Here is a 27,014-nt window from a genome sequence, read left to right on the forward strand (position 1 = left end):
CACAGCACTGTGCTGAATCCCATAAGAAATAATCAGAGTTAGTAATAGCTTTCTTCATAGTACTAATATTGACAGTTAATAGCATGCAAAATAACTCAAGTCAGCAAAGTTTATATATTATAGAAAAATATAATAGATAAATCCAGGCTGACATTTTTAGTCTATAAATTTATTTTAGATTCCTTTTTAGAGGGGCTTGTTCCAATAGGAATTTTGACAGCAAGGAATGACTATAAATTATTGTCAGTACAAGTATGTGTATTCATCCCACAGCATATGCACTGGGTCAGAAGTTTGAACATTTACCTAGCCAACATGAAAATCAACATCTCCCTTTCCTAAACGAGGCAGGGAACACCAAAGAGAAAGGAAAGATAGCTCAATGACTTTGGGACCGGGATATTTTCCTGAAGATAAAAAATGCTGGTTTTGATTCAAATGAAACAAGCCATATCAAACCAAGAATTCTGAAAGCAAAGATTCATTGTCTTGTGATCTGGAAGGGCTGATGCTGCAACTCCTAAATTTTATATCATTGAACCTTAAGCGAAGTATATAGTGTGTGAATACTTAGGTGCCTAGAATAAGATCTATTATATGGAGCACAGAGACTGCAGTGCTTCAAACCACCTAGAGCAGAATATGTGGGCTGACAGTACTGTGGTTTCAGTGTAGTCTTTCTCACAGTCTGGGGAACCATATTTATGGGTTGTAAGTCTGCCCTGGGGATAATGCTTATCCTGTCTTTCAAGTCAAGAAAGAGAAATGGTCCTTTCTTTCTTCTAAAAGACAACTCAGCCTCTGTGGAGGTCTCCTGTGGGAAAAGTTATTATTTAATCCTCTGGTTCACAAAACACATTGCAACCTGCAAAGATGAAAAGGTACATTTAGCCGGTCTGCATTTTAATCATATGCATTTCAATAGAATTACTCATCTCTGCATACTCTGGCATGCAAACTCGAGGATGAGACTATGCTTCTACAGTCATGAATATTAATTCTTTTGTCCATAGAAATGTGTATTCTTTTCAGAGCTAGCAGTTAAAAAATAATTCACAAAGCTTATTTTAAATCATAGACTTTTTTGAGAACTTCATGAAAAAGAAGCTCCTGATATGGTAAGGTGTCTTTTTACCCCCTACAACTAGGTTTGCAACAAGTTAGTATCATAAGTTCATGAAAAATAATTAAACTGTAAGTGACCTACCAAAAATTTGTGATATTACCCCAGGAATTTTTTAGACTTTTCTACAGTAACTGCCAAGCGCTATGGGAAGTAAGATCTCTAAACAAAAGTAAAGTCAGTGCATATATGCCTGACTGGAAAATGAATGATGATGGATGTCAGCATGTGGCTGTAACTATAACTGATATATGTTATGACTGGTAATATGAATTTCACTTTTCTGATATAAACCAGTTAACTCACTGACATTTCACAAGAATGAACATTGTACTATGAGCAATAGTTTCTCATAAATCTTATCTGGGTTCTGCTAAGTAGCCATTGTATAGCTTCCAGCCATCTGTCTAGCATCTCAGCTTCAAGGAAGGCATGATTCAGAATGATTGTGTGAGAATAACTGTTCAAGAATTAGCAGTTATTAGAATTATTAAATATTTGCAAAGTGCGGGGGAGAAGTTTGAAAACTTTTAGTAAAGCAAATATCTTTCTGTGAACAAAAAGATACTTTGATACCAAACAAACATATCAAGCCTTTCTGTTTTCCTTTGGATTTTTGGTATCCTACTGGTGTTCTTCAAGTGGAGATTTTTTTCCAAGTTCATAATTGTGGAAGAGCTAATTACATATAGTGCATTAAAGATGCTCTGCAGTATTCTTATTACCCACTAGAGTTAGATATTAAAGTAATAGGAGTCCTTTAATTTTATTTAAATGGCCTAGTATTTTAAAACTACCTGATGGGAGGAGGTTAAAGCTTAGCCTAATGTGGAAAGAGTTTAATTTACAGAGAAAATCAAGAGTACTCTTAAAAAACTTTGAAATGCATTCAGTCTTGCTACTAACTTTGTTGAAACCATTATCAGAATTATTAACTTTGGGTGATAAAAATGATCCTTTATGTTGATACAAGGTAAAGGAAAAAGTGTACTCTGCAGTTCGCCTTCATTTTGTGTATATTTTTCCATATCATGTATGTAAAAAACAACAAACAAACAGTTACTTTGGTTTTTACAGCATATATAGTCCTAGCACTAAAACATGCTTTCTTAGTGTATTTTAACTCTAAATTATGAATTTAGCCTTAAAACAAACAAACAACTAAGCAAACAAAAAAAACCTTCCAGAAACGGAATGCTTTATTACTAAGCAAGATCAAAAAGAACAATGATTGCCTTGAGGGTTCTGTTTCCAGACACTGTAAGAAACTGAGCCTGGCAACAGCAGAAGTACAAGGCCAGAATAAAAGATGTGCTACCAGTAAGGGAAAGACAATTTTTGGCCGATCTATCAAATGAGCTGCTGCCATTCTCTCTCTCTCCTTATACCACAGTCAGAGCAGTTCTTATTCTGCCCTACTATTTCTCAACAGCTTTCACAAGCTACAAGGTCTGTAGATCGAGTTTGCAGGCATCAGGATGGATTACTTGCAATGCATATAGAGCCTTCATTCTGAACTGCACAGTAAGCACAGAAATTAAAAACTGGGACCTTACTTGGTTCTGCTCTGATTCAATGAGAAGTGCTCTGGTGAGACAGTTTTTAGTCTGATAATCTGCGTTTAAAAACTCTTTCTCAGCAGAAGGATATGTCTTGAATGTAATCTGCTTTTTGGGTTTTTGTTTGTTTCCTTTAAATATTTGGATTAACACTTTAACTGCTCTGTTGCCTTTTTATTCAAAGAATTACAGGTAGATGAGGTTTGAAGGAGTCACTGGAATCCTCTAGTCTGCTCAAAACAGAGCAGACCAGAACAGGCTGCTCAGAACTTTGTCCAGTTGGATTCAGAATATCTACAAGGATGGATACTCCAAACCTTTCTAGGCAACCTACTCCAATCTTTCACCACTGTCACTATTAAATGTTTTTTTCTTATACTTAGATGGAAGTTACTGAATTTCAGTTTGTGCTTATTACCCTTCATCTGTCACTAGGTAGTACCAAGAAATGTCTGGCACCATCTTCTTTACTCTTCCCCGTCAGGCATTTGAATACATTGATAAGGTGCCTTTGAGGCTGAGAAAAATATGCTTCAAACACACTAGGCATTTCTGTGTTTTCTAGGCTATAGGGATTACTATAGGGATTACTGGCATAAAAATAATTTTATAAGTTCATCTGGGAAACACATTTGATCACTGTTTCAAAATCTAATGACAAAATAATTTAAAAATTAGAGATGATACAAGTTAAAATCAAAATGTCTATAATATTTTGAGAATAAAACACATTAATTTCAGATTTTTTAAAAGCAATATTATTCCATCTTTTTGAAATTTTAAAAACCATTTTTTTATTTTTCCAAATGAACTGCTCCTCTTCATTACAGTTTTAGGAATTCTGAACATAGAAAGATGCTATTACTACATTCTCTCCGCTCCATATCAGGCAAAAATAGACAGTAAGTATTAAATTCTGAATCCTTTTTTGCTTTATTAAAACAAAATCATACAGTGATCCTTCATTCCTGTAACTCCAAAGAAGATGACAAAATTAACCAAAGTTTTGGTATTTGTATACTAGTATGGAACATATTGCAATTGTAGGAGATTTAATATATTATTATTTATTTATTTATTTATTTATTTATTTATTGTTGATGTATATACAGACTGGGGAATGAGATGCTGGAAAGCAGTGCTGTGAAAGGGACCTGAGGGTCCTGGTCGATGGCAAGTTGAATATGAGTCAGCAGTGCCCTGGCAGCCAGGAGGGCCAACTGTGTCATGAGGGGTATCAGGCAAAGCATCACCAGCTGGTCAAGGGAGGGGATTGTTTTGCTGTGTTCTACATTGGGGCAGCCTCACCTTGAATATTGTGTGCAGTTTTGGGCACTGCAATATAAGAAAGATACTAAGTTCTTAGAGAGTGTCCAAAGGAGGGCAATGAGGATGATGAAGGGCCTTGAGGGGAAGCCATAAGATGAGCAGCTGAGGTCACTTGGTCTGTTCAGCCTAGAGAAGAAGAGACTGAGGAGAGACCTCATTGCAGTCTGCAACTTCCTCATGAGGGGAAGAGGAGAGGCAGGCACTGTTCGCTTCTCTCTGGTGACCAGTGACAGGACCCAAGGGAATGGCCTGGAGTTGTGTCAGGGGAGGTTTAGGTTGGATATTAGAAAAAGGCTCTTCATCCAGAGGTTGGTTGGGCTCTGGAAAGGATTCCCCAGGGAAGTGGTCACAGCACTAAGTCTGACAGAGTTCAAGAAGCCTTTGGATGACATCTCAGGCAAATGGTGTGACTGATGGGGATGGTCCTGTGCAGGGCTAAGAGTTGGACTAGATGATTCTTGTGGGTTGCTTCTAACTTGGCATATTCCATGATTCTGTGATTATCTTGCAGAAAATGCTCTTTTACTGTTCCATTTATTGGAACATTTTATGACCTCAATTATTACTTTATCAGACTTTTTCAACATTCTGAAAAGGCCTCTACTACAAGTTTTTAAAAAATTTTTTATACTTACAAAAGATTTGATTCAAAAAGAACTTCAACATCAAAACACCTAACCTTTATTTATATTGCTTCAAGAAACTTCAGGTCTACAAAGCATGGGATATATAGGTAGGAAATATAGGTAGGAAAAATATGCACCTTGAATGGGGGCTGTTGAATCAGGTCTGTAGATGAAACCATATAGCTAAGAATACCATCTGATAGATGACTGTCTGACAATCTGTTCAAGATTAGATAATTTAAATTGTAATAAATTTGTTGTAGCATATATATATGCCATTCCAAACAAATCCCATGTCTGTCCATATTTTCTACTAGGCTCAAATTTTTAGCTTGTCTGTATTCTATACTGCCGTCATATGGGTGGGACATTTAAGAAACGAGCTATGTTTTTTTTTATGATTTCAGGCCAAATGACAGTGCAGAAACTGATACCTGTGGAAACAAACAGCTGAACTCTTCCATCACAGATATACACGGTTTTAAAATTACATGACTTTCCTATTCTCTGTGAGAAAACATGAAGTACAGGAGAGACTAGAGGGTCAGCACAGAGGTTCCAGATGTGCCATGCATCCTCCTTTAGCTTCAAGTGCTCCTCTCCTCTCAGGCATCGCTGGACGTCAGTGAGATGGTCCTGACCCTGTTGCAGGGCTGTAGGGCCCCTCAGATTTCTCTGGACACTGTCCATGCTAGGATGATGTAGAAAATACCTTGACTGGCTCATTCCGATTCACTAATACTGGTGTTCCGTCTTCCAGTCTCAAAAGATCTCAGTAGCCACAACTTTTCACAGTGTCAAAAGTTTTTGTTTAAAGTTACTTCTCTCCTTAACTACTCTCTTTTCTTACAGCATCAATTAAAGCTTATCTGCACACACACAAAGACTTTGTCTAATTTATACTAACTGTGACAAACAATAGAATAATGTCCATCATTAGTCTTGGTAAAAACTGGGGATGTAATTCATCTCAGCATTAAAACCCAAACCTTTAGTAATCTAAGTTGTCTTTACAATTGCTATTTCTCTTCACTACCTAGAAAATGAGCAACTCAGTTTTCATCTAGTACCCAATTTTAGGTTTTTAAAGAAATAGATGGACTTTTTTTTTTGTTCTTTGAAGACATCCAAAGTCAGAGAATCAACTTTTTCCTTTTAAATTCCATTGTTTTCCCTCCTATTTTAAAGTATATCTTTTATAAAATTTGTCAACTCTTTATATATTTGCTTGCTGACTGGTTTCTAAAAGTCCACTTATGTGGTCATCCAATGCTTTCTCAAACCATTTTTTCCAAACCATTAGTTCCTAAATTGACTGTTTACATTCTGCTGCCTCTAAAAGACACAAGCCTTCTGATATTTTTGAGTAGTAACAAAACATCTATAATACCTTAATTTGCCATTTATACACATGCAAACATTTGTCATAACCTACAAAAAAGAGGAGTATGAAAAACAAGATGGTTTTTTTCACTGTGACTTGTTTCAGCTTGTGCCATTATTGGTACACACTCTTTCCCCTGAGTTGCTGAACTATTTTTTGAAGCTCTTAAGTGGGAAATACTTAAAACATTTTTCTTCTGTGGATGAAGGTATTGAGAACTTATGCCTAAGAACTTTAATGCCATCCTGGAACATCATTAACTGTATTCTCCTGGGCATAATTCACATTGTAGTATTCAACAAGGACCTTCTCTAATTCTGCAGTAGTGCCATATTTTTGCACTTAAAAAAAAGTGTTTGTCATTTATTTAAACAGTTTAAGGCTGAAAATGTCTAGCCTCATGTTATACTGCAAATGCATGATTTGATATTGAATTCTTAGCTTACTTCATAAGTTTTAATCTTATACCTTGTGCATTTAGTATGAATTTGCTGCAACAGAAGAGAAGCTGGTGTGTTTATATGTTTGATGTCTGTGGGTGTAGAAAGTGCAACTGCACACATTAGCATTTAATTTCCTCCAAATGTCTGCCAGTTAAAGATCCCTGAGGATTCTGTGTAATTTGTAAGTGAGAGCTGGAAGTCATTCTGCTTTCTCTGTGTCTGTCCTCCACACCAGAGTTCAATTAAACATCTCCCCAATGGCTTCCTTCACCTGCAAAAACAAAGCAAATATACTAAGAACAAAAAGACCAGCATCTGAAACAGGTGCGTGTCAGTTAGGTGGATATATATGCAAGTGAGTAGCCAAGCTGTCATTCCTCACTCTTTCCTTCAGTGAAAATAAATCTCCTCTATTTATTTTCACTCATTGGATCATCCAAAAGACCATTTTTCTGTTGAATAAAACAGTTAAATCTTTCTTCTTTGAGTGTCGGAAGGTCATGGACAATTTTTTTTTCTTTTGTATTTGTCATATGCTTTTTTAATCAACAGAAAAACATAAATTTTCAGCACGGAGGTATAGAACTTTCACAGATTAGCCTTTTATATCTTCAGATGTTGAAACAGTGTCAAAGCTGTGAAATGAAACACAAGTCAATGTCGCGGTTGAGGCGGGACACGACACAAAACCCGTGTGGATCCAGAGGCTGGAACACTTTATTGCACGATGTCTGCTGCTTTTATACACTTTTTAGGCTACACATGTCAACTCTCCACTGGTTCCCACATACATAAATATTCTTCCATTGGCCACTAACGGTGTTATATAACTCTGCTTACTGCGCGTGTCACGAAACACATTTTGCTGTGTTCAGCACATTTTACCGGAAAACCAGATTGTTACAACTTCCGGGTCCGGGCGTAATTCTCCCCTGAACAAAGGTTCCTGTTAATTTTAATTCTTCCCGAATCCCCCAGGCCAGCTGGGGGAGAACCACCACAAGTCAAAGCTGTGAAATGAAAATTGATCAAGAAAACATGTATGTATTTTAAGAAAGCTTTATTACATGATAGCAAATTACAATTTTACAAGTAAGAAAGCTTGTTCACCTAAATGTATGTGTGTGTATATATATATAATCTCACTCAGCCGATAAGAAATAAAAATAAAACCTGTAAGGTGATAAAAAAGATGTCTATATGAACTTGCCTCATTGCAATGCAGCACTGGCAATCATCCAAGTCACAAAATTATAGAGAATTGCTCACCACTTTTTTTTGTCATCTGATGATATTAGTATCATATCCAGCATTTTGAAATTTGAGTTCAAGTGCTGTGTATTTATGTACAAGAACAGAAGTGTGTGTGTAAATACATAAAAAGAACAAAAGGGAGAAATCAATGTAAATCATGAGTTGAAAAATGTTTTTGGTGAGTTTAAAGATAACCTTCAGAAAGATGTAGTCAGATATGATGAGGGGAAGGTACCCTGAAGCTGTAAGTGGAAAAAAGAGAATTATATTAAGAGCATATTTTTGTACTGAAAGAAGAGGGTAAATTGATAACATTATACCAGTATTTTTCAAAAATATAAATTAGGTCCTTTAAGAACTTGACCTGATACTGAGTCTGGACAAGGATTTGAAACACTGAAAAAAAGATATAGAAAATTCATGAAAAAAATAAAATTCAGGTTTGATTATTTATGAGAACGAGTAGGATTTGAGTAAAAAATAATCTTCAAAAGGAGCTTGGCATACTTTAGGAGATTAGTATCCCTGCTGGAGAAGGTTATTGTGTTACATATACCAAGCACTGGATTTAGGTGATAGGCTAGAGTGGTGGTGTTTTCTTTCAAAAAAGTTATCAGAGATATGGCTTGAACAATGAATGTTTCCCAGATTCTCAGAGATGATGTGGAATCCAAAGTGTATTGAGGCAAAATACCAAGAATCCAAGGCTAGGAGCAAATATTTACTCTGCTGATTGGTCCCTTCTCATTGTTCAGTGGCTACTTTACAGTGCGTAGTCCTACTGTCCCCAAACCTTCCTTAGCCACAGCTGCTTTTCTTTTGGATATCATAATATTTGGATCCAGATATCAAATTATTATGATATCAAAATCTTATTTGGTTTAAAAGAAGAGAAAAGGACGTCATCACTGTTGTTTGGGGGTTTCTTTGCTGCCCCTCTGTAGAGCCAAATAGTCCACAGCCAAGTAATTTGGTCTCCCTACCAGTTTTGCTTGACATTTGTATGTCTGACAGAGATTTATCATTGTGTTTACTAACCACCCTTGAGTAAGGGGTGATTGATCTCTTTCTTCACCTCAGGTCCAAAGGATTAAAGGATCTCATGCAGATCCTTTTGCAGCTTCTTTAGTGATCATTTCTACAGGACAGTTCAGAGCTTGGTGTAATCAGCTCTAGCATTAACTGTACCTCTGACCTCAGCGTGACCACCTCTCATCAACAATGTCCATGACAAATTCCTAGATTTTTTACATTATAATTGTCCTTGCTACCTGAGATACGTGTTAGCAATCAGCATTGGATACATGTCCAAAGTACATTCTGTGTGGATCTGAGGAATGGAACGTAGACTTTCATACAAATGATATATGTCCTCAATAGACATATAAATAATAGATACATAAACTAAGTGGGACAAATTTGCCTGCTTATATCCCTTACTTAAAAGAAAGAAAAAAAACCCTCAAAACAAAAACCGTGATAACAAGTAATCAGTAAATGCCGTCCCACAGGAAAAAAGTTACTACCAAAAATTAGATCCCATTCCATGTGGTAGATATGCATTGAGAAGTAGGGCAAGATAATTTAGAATGGAGATGAAGATCTGCATAGTCACAGAAATGTTATCTAAAATGTGCACAACTCACTGTTAACAGAAGACATAGGAGGAGGACATGATTTTAACTAGGTTACCTACTACCTATGTTCCGAAGGAGAAATTATGTATATTTTTTACCTTTAATCTCAGCAAAATGACTTGTATTGTTTTTCATCCACATTCAAACAAACTGACATGTTAAATCCCATATTTTCAGACACCACTTGTCAGCTATAGCACTTAGGCAGGCTGTTATTCACAATTAAGGTGTCAGTGTTAAGCCTGAATTCTCTTGCCTTTTCAGTTCTTGACAAAGATGGTTTCCATCATAGTTATTGTTGAAAAAGAAAACAGAAACAGCTTCATTTGCTGTTTCCTCAGAAATCACCTCAGATTAACAATGTTGGATTCTCTTTGTCTACATTTAGCCTCTCATGCTGTGAACTAGATATGTGACAGAAAAAGATGGTAGGCCATCCTCATCTGTATGTACTTATAAGACTTAAGTTTTGCTAAAGGATTTCACATTTAGTGAGTGAACTGGCAAGAAGAGGAATAGTTATAGAGAGGAATATTTATAGAGAGGAATCCTGGTTTGAGTTGAGATTTCCAAAGGGGAAGCAGGGTCTCTGAAACAATCTTGGGAATCTGAATAAGGTCTTTAAATTGTCAAGAGGTAAACACCCTTTGAAACTCCTTTTTTTTTTTAACCTCACTTCACAGAAAAGAGCAGATAACCCATAGATTGAAACTTACATTTTAGGAACCATGCAAGTTTTTTGACAAATAAATATGCAGGCAAAGTGCTGAAATGGAGCAATATCATTCTTTTCCATTTTTCCCTCTTTTGAAAAATGATCCAGATACATGACATTCTTTCCTTGCCAGCTTCTTTTTTCTGTCTTTACACAGTAAGCTGTCATTATACAATGGGAAAAAGAGAACATCTTCAGCTGTTGAAAGAGGGGAGGCATAAAGGCCAGAAGAAGGTGTGATGCCTTAAAAAATGCAGCATTTTCTCTATCAGCGAAGAGCCTGCAAAATTAATTGGTAGGAAAATTGAAAATTAGAAGGTAGTTAAGTATTCATGATCTAAAGCTTAAAATTTCTGATGATTTGTAAGATTTATGGTGATGATCTGAGATTGATTTGGCCATTTTTTATCATTTACATTGGCAATGTCGATTCCAGTCTGAAGATTTTTAGTCTGAAGAATTCATATTTGCAAAATTATTAGCACTGGAAAACCATCATATAAAATCAAAGAGAATATGTGAGAGATGATAAGGCCAAAACTCACGTTGATTTTGTTTAAATAGTTGTAATCCAATCCAGATACCTAAACAGAAAAATTGGTTTACTATGTAGACTGTAATGAATACTGTTTATACCCAAGGCATATGCATTTTCCTCATGTCTTGAAGATCATTCATGGAGAAATAGACTGATAGAGCGCTAACAAGGGGAAAGGCATATTCCCTCACCTGGGAAAGAAAAAAACCATATACCTGTGCATGGTGGTGGAAGGCCATATGAAAAGCTGAAAAAGGCCAAAAAAAACAAGCTGAAAATGAGCCAACAATGAGCCCTCGAAGAAAAGACCAAATACCCTTCCCAGGTTGCTTTAGGAAGAGTGTTGCTAATAAGTTGAGGGAAGTGATCCTTCTCTTCTAACCAGAACAGGTCAGGCCACATCTGGAGAGCTGTGTCCTATGTGCAATTCCAGACTATTGAGTAGGAGAGAAATATAAACATGTATAAGACTCCAGCCTTGGGAGCTGCCAGCTCATGGGCTTGGCTAGGAGTTTTACTTTAATATATAGATATAGGGTTCTTTAATACCTTGAGATAGCACCAAGAGAATAAGCCACAGGCTCTTTCTCAAGGAATTTCTATATTAATTTAGGGGAGCAAATAAGGGAACATGGCTAAAGTTCAAAAGGATACCACACAAGCTAGACAAAAATGTTCCACCATAATACTGACTGACTCAGCATATACTATTGATCCACAACCCTTAAGTCCAGATCTGTCCAGTTCCACACTTAAATCAAGATCCAATAAACCCCCAACCTTTAAGTCAAGATCCAATCCATCCAGCTCCAAGCCACCCTAGCATCAAGAAAGGTGCAAAGAAAGAGAAGCAGAGGGAGCAAGAAGAGAGAAGGAGAAAGAGGGAGAGGCAGATGATATAGCTACCATTGGAACCTTGTAGGAGACCAGCTCTCAGACATCCAGTGGCAGGGCTGCGACACGAGGCAAACACATGCCTTTGGTTTCATCTGCTCTGGTCCCTGTGGCCAACTCCTCTAGGTGGGATCTCTGACCCACCAGCCACTCTGGGAGTTCCAGGCCAGGGTAAGGGGCAGTGTCCTCACTGTCCCTGCCAATCTGAGCCTGGCTTAAGGGTTTCAGAAGATGTGGTGTGTTATAGTTTTCCCCGGGCTGTTTGTGACTGACAGCTACTACAGAGCTTCCCCATGTGGGCTCCAGGGGCCTGCCATGAGGGATAGGAACGTCACCCCACCTCTGTGAGGTTAAACCCATCCCTTCGCCCTCCACATACACTCCCCACAAGGTGATTCTGAGACAATAGTAACTGATCTGGTGTCTAGCAACATACCAGAGCAAGTCCACGGCAAAGAGCCTTGAAGGTGATGAAGGGTTTGGAAAATAGAATATGAGAGACGGGAGTGTTCAGCCTGGAGAAGATGAGGCCCAGGGGTACTTCAGAATGTATGGATACTGGATGTGAGGGTATTAAAGATTCAGACTCTTAGTGACATTTAGAGACCCACCAATGGGCAATGTGCACAAAGTTTTATTTAAACATATGAAAAAAAATCTTTGCTGTGAGAATCAATCACAGAATTACAGAATATACCAAGTTGGAAGGGATGTATTGGAGCACAGTATGAGGTGAAGAGAGAAACTAATGAGGTAAACATAACAGAGTAACCTGGATAATTCCTAAGCATTGCTTTATTTTGTGAAGTGGCATTTTAACACAAATTTTTAAAAAATGGTTTTTCTTTCGTTTTCCTCTGGGCAACAAGAAAACATACAGCCATTAGTGAAAGACTGCTGATGAAGAAATGTTTTCAGCCCAATACAGTTGTTAAAACTATAATCTTATGTTAATTTTTTATGAAATAAAACCCACCACTTGATATTGCCACCTCCCCTGTATGCTTCACTTTGGGACATTGTGGCGTCTTGTGCATGCTCTGTGGTCTACTGCAAGTTTTCTATAGTTGGCTTATTTATTATGCTGAATTCATTTAGTTATCCCACAAACCTGTGGCATGGTTCTGACTAGTTGGTTATGAATAGATCTAAGGGTAGGAACACATTTTTCCTTTAAAAGAAACGTTAATGGATGTACTAAAAATACCAATGTAACCATTTATGGTGAACCTTTTCTGTTCTCTGCCTTCCCTCACTTAAGTCAATTAATGGAGATTAATTGATGAGATGTCTCAGTAAGACACAAGGGTGGCCTCTTTGCCTCAGAACATTCCATGATGATTCCACCTGAAAAAAACCTAAACCAATACCTGTCTTCTAGAGAGGTAATTGCTCAATAATATATGCTTATATACATAGAAAACAAAATTACACAGCTTTTAAGGAGTCATGAGCATCAAAGACTTTAACATCAAGTGCCTCCATTATCTGCACAGCTAAGGCTTTATACAAAAACGTTAAGGTTTAGTGGTTGAATTACTTATTTGAAATTCAGGGAACATGGATTACCGATATTAAAATTCACATTGACAAAGGCCCAAAGACATTAAATGTAACTTAGCTGGTTACAGAATTTCAATAGGTCTAAATTAAGAATTTCTGAAATATGGATAGTAGTATTTTTTTTTCTATTCTTTTCCTTTATTACATGTGCATATTTTAGGCTGTTTTAAGCAGAGTACGTATTTCATTTTTTTGTCTGTGACATAACAGAGTTCCAGTTTTGATATTTGAATTCAACCTTTGGAAAAACATTTGCATTTAAAATGTGACTTACATTGTTTCCTCTCATTAGAAGATTTGGTATGATTCATTGACGTTTCAATGAGATAGGTATGTAGACTAATAGAGTTGAAAATTTTGAGAGTAGAAGAGGGACCTTGCACATTGTATAAATGTTGGGGTTTTCTTTAAAAAGTAGACTTTTGGTTCTCTCTGGACACGAAGAAAGGATTCAGATATACGTCATTTTCCAGATTTGTTTACATTCAGTAATTGATAATGGCGAGTTCAGGTCTCCTTGTAGCAACAAGCTTTGAGATCTTCACAGAATCTGCCATTCAAATCCTCAAAATATTTATTTTATATTTATTATGATTGTGTATTTCTCTGTCCCAATTTTATTTCAGGTGATTTCAATAAATTAAAACATGAAAATCTAAAATAAAAGTATAATTCTGCATTTTACTGATAAACTCAAGGTTTAATTTTGCTTTTAACCAATGCAGACAAGTGCAGTTTTGAAGGTGATCCACAGTTGCAGTGTGTTGAATGGTGGAAGTGATGGCCAAAACTCCATTAAATGCTCAATTTCACAAGCTGTTTCTAACAGCAAGTGATGTATGTATTTCATAGCAATAAGACTGCAAATTTTTTTTTAGTTACACAGTAGGTCAGTGAAAAAAAAAAGGAAAAAGAAATGTCTGCTGATAAAGGCCACCTACAGATGTAGCTGGAACTAGAAAAGCAACACATATTTTCAGAAAATGTATTATCCACATAGGAAATTGCACAGTTTCATCACTGAGCCTAAAATGAAAAGATGAATTGTATAAAACCTTTTCTAATTCTCTGAAGACACAAACTGCACTGCTGTTCTTTTGCTAGCATAAAAGCATGCTCTTTGATGGAAAGTGCTGCAGAAGGACTGGAAAATTTTTCATCACTGAATTTCCAAACCAATAATTTAAAAACATCTAATTTGGTAAATGAAGATACCTACCTTAATTTTGTTGTTTCTTGAAGATTTAAATTGAAATTAAAAGGACTGTAATGTTTTTCTGTGTGAACTTTTCTAAGAGGGAAGTTAAAGTAGATTAAGTTGGCTCTCTGTGAGGTGATAATGTTGAATATAATTTGAATATAATATTTTTAATATTAGAGGGATTCAGAGATTAAGTAACACATGAAGTCTTGTTTTGAACAACTGTAGAGTTTGGGATTTGGTATGTATGCAGTGTAAATGGAAACAATTAAAAGTACCACTCATGACTGAATTTTGCTGTAGTTCTGGAGTGTATACATTGTATTAGTATGGAGACATAAATATAACATCCATAATCGGCACCCTGGATTATTTTAGTTCTTCAAATGTTATTGGTTTTTTTCTACAGTCTCTTTTCCATTTGTCTGCTTGATCTATCATTCTTCTGCAATTGCGGAAAAGAATAGATAGAGGATGAGATACACTAAGGGAAGATTTTCAATAAATAATCTATGTGTCTGAAAAGCACAGGTCCCATTGACCTTCACTGGGACTGAAACTCCCATGGTCTGATTGTGAAAAGTCCATCTAATATCTAGGTTTTGTAAGTTTTTCAAAATTACTAATTTTAGAGTAAAATGACAAAAGAAATATTTAGTGTCTGTCAACATTTGGATCTTCTCTTTTATTCATTCCATCAGTTTTTCTCTAGTCAAAAGGGACATCCTGTTTGTGAGGACCAATTATTTCTTCAGTATTCACAGAATTCAATAGCTTTAAGGGCTATTTCTTTCAGAGGGACTTTTGTACTCAAAAATTTGCTAGGGGTACTTGATGATCTCTTCTTGTACTCATTTTGAAAGCTCCTGTATGCTATGTTTATTTCTTCTTTATAAACCGACTTCAGTTGTGCTACAAGTTCCTGCAAGTGAATGGGGATAATATTTTTCACATATTCTAACACTGTTTTTGATAGTCTCTTCAGTTCACTAACTTGGAAAAAATCTCTGTAAGAGTTAAGGATAAATATGGAGCTTTTGCCTCCAATTAAATGCAATTACTTTTAATTTTGAGATATCACTTTAATATATTTTATACCATATTTGCTAATTGATTAATTAAAACTGCTGAGACTGCATCCCAGCTGTCTTTAGCTGGAGGTTTTTGTAGCTAACTGCTTCACTGCACAAATTATTTTTAAGGGAAATGTTTTGTTATGATTTATTAGTTGTTAACTGTCATTTAAAGAGAGTAAAAACATGCTTTGTGACCTAACAAGTAAACTGAGTTTTTTCACAGCTGGTTTTTCTGTGGCTTTGATTTTCCAAACAGGGAATTTAACCAAGACACTAGGCAGGAGAATTCAACAATAGAAATAGCTGAAAGTTTTCCACCAACTTACATCTGAAACGCAAGGCCTCTTTGGCCTGTGAAATATCCTACAGGCTGACTTTTACCTCCACTGCCTTCTACATGATTGTCTCTGACTATTTTCCCTCTTAAAACAGATGTGAAGCCCACGGCCATTACGACTACCAGCATGTGGTAATCTAAACTGAACTTTAAACCACTAGGAAGCTTGCAAGAGTAAAGCACAGAACTGTAGTGAAGTTAGAAAATAATTAGCAAGAAGACAAGAGTAAGAATTCAGAAGCTTAACTGTGACATTTCTCTTTGGCCCCAAGCAAACCAATTGCTGCTCTATAATGTCATCCTGCTTTTAGCTTCTTTGTGATTAAGGAATTTTACATTTCTCATATTTATAGGCTGATATTGTAAAACAGATTTGAAGGCTATGGGTTATAGAAGGTCAGATCAAATTATGCTATAAGTAACTAGCTTTCATCCTGAAAAGTCACATCCTCAATTGCTAGATATGTCCCTAGGTTTTAATTTTTTTCTACTTAGTAGAAGAAGTGGTAATATTGGTCTGAAGTTTGCCACTACAAAAAAAAAAAAAAAAGAATTTATCTAAAATAATAATAATAAAAAATGTTACTTATAGAGCACAAATATGTGCTATACACCATTAAGCAATTTAGCCTTATTTTCCAGTGAGTCTGTTATAGCATTTTAATTACTGGGCCCATTCACACTGAACTATGTGTACTATTTTGTCCATTATGAATAAGTCTCTGATAAAAATCATTTTTGTACACTAACATAGATTGAAACTCAGTTTCAAATTAAATAATTTCACATAACTCTCTTCTAATCTCATTTTCAGTGTTCCAGAAGCTTTAATGCAAAATATGTGGCTCAGTATTTTCATAAACTTTCATATTAAAACTTTGTGGTGGTAAAAGGTGAATTATAAAGTGAGAAATAGAAGGAAATAACCTCTTGTGAGATGTTTGGTTTCATTTCTTTTGACAAATTTATAACATTTTTGTGTCCCATATGTATTACACAAAGATTGAAAGTCAGAACAGATGCTTTACTTCTTTGTGTCCTGGTTCTGGCCAGAACTGGGTGATTTTTGCAGCTGCAGGGAGGGGGCATGGCTAGGAGGAGGTTATTCTATTCCACCTCACGTCTGTTATTTCAGGAAACATGCTTCTTACATCTTCTGATGCTTGTCTTTCTTATCAGTAACTAAGTAATACAAATCCTACAGCTTTATGTTAAACTGCAAGTTTTAGTGCAAACATATTCCAACATGATGAATGGGTGGCTTCAACAGCACAGAGCCTGCCTTGCAGCTCTGCACGGTCCAGGAGAAAACTTTACTAATGCGTCATAATTTGAGAAGCCTTTGATCATTTTGTTTACTTTTTATCCACACATTCAAACATAAAAAAAGCAATATGTGCACAAATATGTAGATAAACACAGGGACTTCCTTGTTTCTCTTTAAAGTGGAGTTTTTTTTTTTTTTTTTCTTCATTCTTGGTGAGTTATTTAATAAAAGCTCAGTAGAAATTTCCAGCTTCCAGTGTTACTAATTATGTGAGTGCATGAAGTTGTTGCAAATTTTTTTTATGATCTAAAATAGCCAGTATGTTTAGTAGTGTGCTCGGAAGTTTAAGTAACAGTTAGGAACTTTGTCATTTATTCTGGTTTTGTTCACCTGACATCATTATCCAGGAGATGCATTTTGTTGCTAAATACAATTCTCTGAAATGAGACTTCATAAAATGGACATCATATCTTTTGTTTATATTATGTAATATTTTATTATTATCTTCTTCAGATAGGACTGAAGTACTTCACAAAAATTGCCCATATTTTTCAGCTAAGCCTATCTGAAATATCAGTAATTGGAACACAATCTCTAAAAGGTCATTCTCTTTTTTTTTTCTTCTGTCTCCAAGTGGCTGGTAAGTTATCCCTCTCAGTATAATTCTTTATGGAGAAAATTTGTTCATACAAAATAGTTCATCATTTGGTGCACAGTTTACACTGACACTTTACAGATCAATTTTACTGACATTTCTTTCACAGAGTATTGAGGTGTACAGGACCTTAATTTGCACTTAATATTGTTGAGTATTAAATATTTGATACAACAGATATGAAAAGTGAATGCAATTTTTGCTTCAGGCTTATTCTGGTAGTAGTCAGTTTTCTGACTGTTTTATGAATTTGACCAAACATCAGCTTTTGAAAAAAAGAATAAAAATATTTTCATATTTTCAGAGTTGAAGGTTATAATTTTCCAGTTTGAAATTTCTTTTACTTTACAGTCTTAGTTAATTTCATTAATGTTAACAAAAAACATACACAATACTTATTCAAATAAGTTTCTAACTAAAGATCTGATTCCTTGGACTTGTCTGTACAGTAGAAATGCACTGAGTTCACAAGAGAGCTGTGCGTGAAGGAGAGGCCTGGTAAAGAAGGTATACTTGGAAGGATGTAAAATCATATTTTTTTGTTGGATGAAAAAATATTTGACAGAATTTCTGGAACAAATCAGTTTAAGAAGGGATTTCAGAGCTTATACGCTACATTTTATAACAAAAAAATTGCTGAAGTTATCTGGGAAAATCTAATTTCATTATTAAAATGTGAGAAGGATGGTAGTGATTCTGCTTGATTCTGCTGTTATTATCCAAGTCCAGTGTTCAAAAAACCCAAGCAAGGGCAGTCAACTGAAGATAAAAGGCTGTTTGGTTTCTACCATCCTTACAAATATCTTGTCAGTAGAGCTTAGAGTTTTTCCAATGCCCATAACAATGCTTGTTACATACTTAACAAAATAAGGAACACCTTTGAGCTTGTTACTATCACTGTGATTGCAGGGTGATTAAATATCATATAATTTTTAATAGACTGAACACATTTTCACACTTGAAACTTATATTTGGCTATTCCTTAGGCTTGCAAGAGGTACTGATACCTAACCACATTTTCCTATACCTCTTGAATATGTATCATAACTAATTATTATTTAAAAATTTATGACTACTACTACTCTTACTCCATCTTTCATTAGGCTGTCATATTTTTAAGTTGATACCAACTGAGACAACTTCTGAAAGAAGCAGGTTTTTCTTTCCCCCTGGCCTGCAAATCTGGATGCTTTGCACCTAGAGGCATATTAACATGACCATGTGGTGAACTGGGACAGTCAAACATGACATATATGGAGGATTTCTGTTAGCAGTAGTTAATTTTCAGATTCAGTTCCCTTCCTGGCTTCACAAGCTCTGTGAGGGCAAAGAAAAAGTGGGAAAGTCACAGATTTGTTGCAGCCAAAATGTAATTTTTTAGTAACAATGCAAGATGGTGATTATTGCAGTGTTTGTGATACTGGCATCAGTGTGAACGTCTACAGGGTCTATATTAATTTTATCCTCTTTCCTCTTAAATTTTAGAGAACAAATAATGAAATCAATTTGCATAGGGACACAGTAAGCTGCAAAATTAACAAACAGTTGGAACGCATGGCTGAAAGCTGAGAGGGAGGGTCGGTGTGGGACCAAGACTTTTTAACTGTTATTTCTTTCATAGGAGCAAACCTTGAGCTCAGATGTATCTTACACCTTTCTTATTTTCGGTCTTGGAGGAAAGAGAACGTAGAAAGGCTGTCAGAGTAGCACTGTGACCCTGCCTTTGTGCTGTCCTGTTTCCCTTGTTCTGAAGCTAATTCTGACAGGTCTGTGGGGAGAGTAAGGTCAGCTGGTTAGACTCTCATCTCCACCCATCAAAACCAAGGTTTCTGCCAGCATGGGCAAGCTGCTCACAGGGACTGGGCTGCCAGGAGTGGCAGGGTCCCCCATGGGGTGTCAGGGCAGGGTCTGAAGCCACAGCTGTTCCACCACCCCAGCAGGGAGCAGGACAGTGGGGTGCACTGTGAACAGGGCACCTCCCTGATGCTGCTCCCTCTTACAAGCTGAGAAATGCTGCCATGAGATTTCAAAAACTAAGAAAGGAAAAAATGAGGTGAATAGTCATCAACACCTGGGTTTGAATAATAAACCAATAATAATTATTATAATGATACAGAAGAAAAGTGGTTTTGTTTGTCAGTTCTAAATTCCTTTATATTAATTTACCTTCTTCCATTTAAGTCAGTTTTGCCACACTTTGTGTTTGGTCTCAATATGACCTGAAGGGAATTTCAAGTTTGCCATGTGTCACTGTACAGTTACAATCAGAGAAATTCGTGTTTCTGTCACTCCTATAAAAATTAATTGTTTCTTTTTATCACCATGTATTTGAAAATCAGATGAAAACAAGGCAACATCAGTCAAAATCAACTATTCTCATACTAGTTATAAAAACCCTCCAACTAGAAGTCACATATCCAATTGAACCTGTAGATTTCATTCTGTGCTGAATAAAAACAGCCATAAACCTTGAAGCTACCCAATATAGAACAAAACTGTCCCATCTAAACAAAGTTTTAAATGTTCAGTAATCATAACATAGGAATATAAACAGTACCACTATCTATAAAGAGCAGATAACAATCCTTTAAAGATCTGTTTTAAAACTTCAGTGTTTTCATTTCATAGAATGGCCAGTAACTTTGTTTCAAGCAAACATGTGACTGATGATGGCATATCTGTAAGGACTATATTGAAACAGTGTATTTTATGTGACTTTTGACTACATATATTTACAGACAATAGATGCAAACAAGCAAACAATACATCTATTAATGGTGTTTAGGTTCCAGTGCAGAAGTCTTGTCAACTTTATAAAGAAAAAAGGAAACGATTTATCACTTCTGTGCTGTCTACATCTCCGGAGACTTTGACAGACTGGATTTTTATGTACTGTTTCTGTTTAAGGTTTTTACTAAATTCATACATACAGGTTACATACAGGATCTTGGTGAAGAGAACTGTCTTCTTTGAGGATGTAATTTCTCTGAGAAATGGGTGATAAATGCTAATTGCATAAAGCAGAGGAGACTGCAATATGTAGGCTCTGTGATCATAATCACTGGCACAATCATGGGCTTTTGCATATTTGAGATTAGAACCGGTCTGGTTTTAGAGTAAAAAATGCAATAGTTCAGTTTTGAAAATATCGTGTCAAATCAGCTCTGGCAATGATTAAACACAATTTACTTTGCAAATAACCAGAAACAGAATTACAGTTCAGTGGCTTTGTGAGGTCAAACTTAGATGAAGTTGGGGCCTATCCACCAGTCTTTTCTGAAGATTTTCAGGTTAAGTGTCAATAGGTTTTAGAATAATTATCTAAGTTGAATCACTTTTTGCTTTACTTTTTGATGTGAGGCTCAAGCCATTTTACTCAACTGTGCCCTGGCACGGAGCAGGTATTGAGGTCCAGAGAGGGTCAAGGCATTCGGTTATATGGGATGAATTCTCCTGCTTCCCCAGGCTTCATTCATTCCTGCTGTTTCCTGGCATCTGGGAAGCTCAGCCCTGAAGGCCACTGTCCAAGGGAAAAGCTATTCCAATCTATAGAAATTGATGGCTGCAGAAAAAAACCAACAAACCTCTAAAAAATTGCTCTCTGGTATAGCTAAGTATATATGCTATATCAACCTTTGTCAGGCCTTTGACTGTAAAATCATTGCCAAAGCCCTATCAAAGCCTGTAAACAACTGGGATATAAGTGAAGTATCACAGAAGAGAGAGGAGCAAGACAGATGTGTGGATACTGTCACTCACCTTATTTTGGCAGTCAGGCTGATGTATCACGTGTCTGATGCAGGTAGGCAGACTGTGCGTTTTCCCCCCTCCTCTTCATTTTCTTCTCAGTCAGACTGGCTGATCCTGCAAATCAACGACAGATTAATTAGTGCCTTCGTTTTAAGCTGCCCTAGCCTTTTAGAATGGTTCATTGGCAATCAGTTTGCATTTGGATACTATGTGCTGTGCTGTCTTTCCTTCTCTGGAAAATTGTGTGAGTCATCTCTTTCTCTCCCCACAGTTATAATTCTCTGCATGAATGGGCAGTCTTCTTGGAAGGCATGAGCCTTCAGGGGTTCATGCCTACATAGGTACATAGGTGGAAGAAGTGACCAGCAACAGAGAAGTACTGGTCACCTGCCTTGAGTATTTTCTAATCTGGCATGTTGTCATTTGACCAACATTTGTCACATCAGACTCATCTTAAATCCACCTCCAGCCTAACTAAGCCAACCTCAGGGAGCAGCAGGCTGGTCAAAATGCTATTCATTTTTTCCCCTTGAGAGGTTTGGAGGGCTTGGGGGGAGGCCCCAGATTACATTGCACATGGAAGGGGATTTGAGTAACCTCACATCATCAAACTGTGTGCATGCATGTATGCACTGATGAAAAAAACCCCACAAACAATGGTATTTTGGTAAATGTAGGGGTATGTTCTATTAACCTGGTTTTATTGCCTGTTTTTCTTAGTGTGGACAGGAAAATCAGAGTGGAAATCCTGTTCTGGGGAAACATAGCAAAGGATAAAGTATTAGGGTCACTTGTGTCTGCTGCAGTGGTGCTACCTGTAGACTACATAAGAACATCCATATATTTCATATGACATTCATTGGTACTCACCTTTCTGAGTACTAGAGAGATGGCAGCAATTGCCCCAGTCTTTATTAAGTTAAACTAGGCATTTTGAACTTGTTCACATGGTGTGATTATCCAGACTCCTCTCAGAAATAAAGCAAGGTGAAATAAACCATGATAATCCTCATGTTTTCAGGGATGCAGGCTTCACAAATGTCCCTAAAAGTCCTTCCTCACCCAATCAGTTGCCTGAAGATAAATATTGAATATACATATGGATTCCTACTTGGGCTTGGCTGCTCCTCGGGAACCACTCAGGTGAGAGAGGGGTGGGACAGGCTCGTTAGCTGGTGCTCGAGAGGGCTATATAAACATCTCCAGGGAGCGTGGCAAACAGGGGTATGGCACAGCAGTTTGCTCGGCAGTTCGAACAGGCAGGGCACAGCCATCTCCTAGGTGTGGGGTGTTTTTGTTTGTTCGTTTGTTTGTTTTGTTTGTGTGTGGTTATTTGTTTTGTTGTTTGGGGTTTTTGTTTGTTTGGTTTGGTTTTTTTCCCCATATTTCAACTTAAGCCAGTAATGGTTGCTAAAAAAATGAAAGCCATCACTACTGTTACCACTAGGAGTGATTTGACACAGACAGAACTCTCCATTCAGGTCTCTGGCTCTGCAGACCGTTTGACCCCAGCAGCAGTGCCAGAGGACATTGTGAGAGGCACCTGTGTGCAATGCGAGCAGGTCAATGATTTACTCTGCATGGTAGCAGAGCTCAAGGAAGAAGTAGAGAGGCTGAGAAGCATTAGGGAAAGTGAAAGGGAAATAGACTGGTGGAGTCACACCCTTTTGACCCTCAGGGAAGTCCAGCAAGAGACAGTGACACACTGCCCCTCCTGCCATCAGGCAGATGGAGCAAACCGAGTGGATGGGGAGGAATGGAAACAGGTCCCTGTTCAGAGAGGTAAACAGATATGAGGCCCTAGACTCGGAAAGTCAAGTAGAGGTCAGGCAGGAGGAAGATCTGCCTGCGGGTTGTACCCTGTCTACCAGACAGGTTACAACTACAGCTATAAGAAAAAAAAAGAAGGGTAGCTGTGGTAAGTGACTCCCTTTTGAGGGGAATTGAGGGCCCTATATGTCAACCAGACTCATCCCACAGGGAGGTTTGCTGCCTTCCCGGAGCCAGGGTCAGGGACATTAGTAAGAGACTTCCTGAGCTAATTCAAACTTCAGATTACTATCCACTGTTGGTAATCCAGGCTGGTAGTGATGATATTAATAGAAGAAGTGCCAGGGCAGTCGAAAAGGATTTCAAGGCACTGGGTAGATCAGTTCATGGGACGGGCACACAGGTAGTATTTGCCTCAGTTCCTGTACTTGCTGGAATGAATGAGGAGATGAATGAGGAGAAGTGTAGGAAAGCCTACCTTATCAATAAGTGGCTAAAGGATTGGTGCCACCATCAAAATTTTGGGTTTTTTGACCATGGGGCCAACTCAACAGTACCCAGTCTTCTTAAATCAGATGGACTTTATGTATCTAGGAGGGGTAAAAGGACTGTAGCCCATAAGTTAGCAGGGCTCATCAGGAGGGCTTTAAAGTAGGTTTGAAGGGGGAAGGGGTTGAATCCAGGCTCTCCAAAGAGAAGCCCAGGGATGAAAAGCCTGAGTTAAGAGTAAAATCAGCAGCGCAGCTGAAGTGCACATACACTAGTGCATACAGCATGGGCTGGAAGCCATCGTGCAGCAGGAAAGCTGTGACGTAGTCGCCATCACAGAAACGTGGTGAGTTGACTCGCATGACTGGAGTGCTGCCATGGATGGCTACAAGCTCTTCAGAAAGGACAGGCAGGGTAGGAGAGGCGGAGGTGTGGCTCTATATGTTAGAGAGTCCCTTGGCTCTGTAGAACTTGAGGTCACCAATGATAAGGTTGAGTGCCTGTGGATCAGAATCAGGGGGAAGGCCAACAAGGCTGACATCCTAATGGGAGTCTGTTATAGACCACCCAACCAGGATGAGGGAGGGGATGAATTATTCTACAAGCAGCTGACAGATGTCTCAAAATCTCCAGCCCTCATTCTTGTGGGTGACTTCAACCTGCCAGATGTCTGCTGGGAGCTCAACACGGTGGAGAAGAGGCAGTCTAAGAGATTCCTGGAGTGTATAGAGGGTAATTTCCTGCTCCAGCTGGTAAATGAACCTACCAGTGGTGGGGCCCCACTAGACCTGTTGTTTACAAACAGAGAGGGGCCGGTGGGAGATGTGGTGGTTGGAGGCCATCTGGGGCACAGTGACCATGAAATAGTAGAGTTTGCAATACTCAGGGATACAAGGAAGGCCACCAATAAAACCTCTACCCTGGACTTCCAGAGGGCAGATTTTGACCTGTTCAGAAGACCAGTCCAGAGCATACCCTGGGAAACAACCCTTGAAAACAAGGGAGTCCAGGAGGGATGGATGTGCTTCAAACAGGAAGTTTTGAGTGCACAGGAACAGGCTGTACCAGTGTGCCAAAAGGCAAGCCGGCGGGGTGGACGACCAGCTTGGTTGAACAGGGAGATTCTGAAGGAAAGCAGGGATAAAAAGAGAGCTTACAGACTATGGAAAATAGGGCTGGCTACTCAGGACGAGTTTAGGAGTATAACTAGGTCATGCAGAAAGAAAATTAGAGAGACAAAAGCGCAATTTGAAGTCAATTTGACTACTTCTGTTAAGGATAACAAAAAGCACTTCTATAAATACATTAGTAACAAAAGGAGGGGCAAGGAAAACCTCCATTCCTCGTTGGACTTGGGGGGGGAACATAGTTAACAGGGATGAGAAGAAGGCTGAGGTACCTAACAACTACTTTGCCTTAGTATTCACCAGTAGGACAGGTGGCCCTTGGGACAACTGGCCTCTGGAGCTGGTAGACAGGGACAGGAAGCCAAACAGCCCCCCTGTATTCCAGGAGGAAATAGTCAGTGACTTACTGAGCCACCTGGATCCACACAAGGCCATGGGACCAGATGGAATCCATCCTAGGGTGATGAGGGAGCTGGCAGAAGAGCTTGCCAAGCCACTCTCCATCATTTACCAACAGTCCTGGCTCACTGGGCAGGTCCCAGACGATTGGAAGTTGGCGAATGTCACACCGATCTACAAAAAGGGCTGCAAGGAGGAGCCGGGAAACTCCAGGCCTGTCAGCCTGACCTCAGTGCCTGGCAAGGTTATGGAGCAGATCATCCTGAGTGCAATCACACAGCACCTACAGGATAGACAAGGAATCAAAGCCAGCCAGCATGGGTTTAGGAGTGGCAGGTCCTGTTTGAACAACCTGATCTCCTTTTATGATCAGGTGACCCACCTGGTGGATGAGGGGAAGGCTGTGGATGTGGTCCATCTGGACTTCAGCAAAGCCTTTGACACCATCTCCCATAATATACTCCTGGAAAAGCTGGCAGCCCATGGCTTGGACAGGGGCACTCTGTGCTGGGTTAAGAACTGGTTGGAGGTTCGGGCCCAGAGAGTGCTGGTGAACGGGGCTGCATCCAGCTGGCAGCCGGTCACCAGTGGTGTCCCCCAGGGATCAGTGCTGGGCCCAGTCCTGTTTAACATCTTTATCGATGATCTAGATGAGGGGATTGAGTCCATCATTAGCAAATTTGCAGACAACACCAATTTGGGAGGGAGTGTCGACCTGCTGGAAGGCAGGAGGGCTCTACAGAGGGACCCAGATAGGCTGGATAGTTGGGCTGATTCCAACGGGATGAGGTTCAACAAGGCCAAGTGCTGGGTCCTGCACTTTGGCCACAACAACCCCCTGCAGCGCTACAGGCTGGGCACAGAGTGGCTGGAGAGCAGCCAGGTGGAAAGGGATCTGGGGGTGCCGATTGACAGGAGGCTGAACATGAGCCAGCAGTGTGCCCAGGTGGCCAAGAAGGCCAATGGCATCCTGGCCTGCATCAGGAACAGTGTGGCCAGCAGGAGCAGGGAAGTGATCCTTCCCCTGTACTCAGCACTGGTGAGGCCACACCTGGAGTGCTGTGTTCAGTTCTGGGCCCCTCAGTTCAGGAAGGATATTGAGGTGCTGGAGCAGGTTCAGAGAAGAGCAACCAGGCTGGTGAAGGGACTCGAGCACAAGTCCTATGAGGAGAGGCTGAGGGAGCTGGGGTTGTTTAGCCTGGAGAAGAGGAGGCTCAGGGGTGACCGCATCACTCTCTACAACTCCCTGAGAGGAGGTTGTAGCCAGGTGGGGGTCGGTCTCTTCTCCCAGGCAATCAGCAATAGGACAAGAGGGCATGGTCTCAAGCTCTGTCAGGGGAGGTTTAGGTTGGATATTAGAAAGAAGTTCTTTACAGAGAGAGTGATCAGGCATTGGAATGGCCTGCCCAGAGAGGTGGTGGATTCACCATCCCTGGAGGTTTTTAAGACGAGGCTGGATGTGGCACTGAGTGCCATGATCTACTAATCACAGTGGGGTTGGAACAAGGGTTGGACTTGATGATCTCGGAGGTCTCTTCCAACCCAGTTAATTCTATGATTCTATGATCCATCCTTATCTTCACAGTATCGGCTGAAAATTGCAAGTATGGGTGTACGGCCCAAAACAGCAGGAGAGTAATGATAACAGTGTACACTGGCACTCTAGTAACACAGAGACTGATGTTTTTTTGAGGAAAATGGAAGCAGACAAGTCTCTGCTGGAAGACCTAAGAGCTGAAGGAAACCAAATATCTTGAATCTGGTAGTAGATCATGTCCATGAGTACCCTACTGCCTACTGAGAGTTGAGGAGTTCAAGTTGAACTAAGGCCTACCTGATACTGTGGATGTGATTAATGCAAACCAGATTATTCTGAAG

General features: G+C 38.8%; 1 protein-coding gene across 2 annotated transcripts in view; it reads left to right on the forward strand.

The window, feature by feature from the left end:
- Positions 1 to 27,014, forward strand: part of GPC5 (glypican 5) — a 629,773-nt gene that overhangs the window by 262,336 nt on the left and 340,423 nt on the right. The gene's annotated exons all lie outside the window — the stretch shown is intronic.

The sequence above is a fragment of the Myiozetetes cayanensis genome, unplaced genomic scaffold (assembly GCF_022539395.1).
Source record: "Myiozetetes cayanensis isolate MyiCay16 unplaced genomic scaffold, myiCay2020 scf5-8, whole genome shotgun sequence".
NCBI lineage: Eukaryota > Metazoa > Chordata > Aves > Passeriformes > Tyrannidae > Myiozetetes > Myiozetetes cayanensis.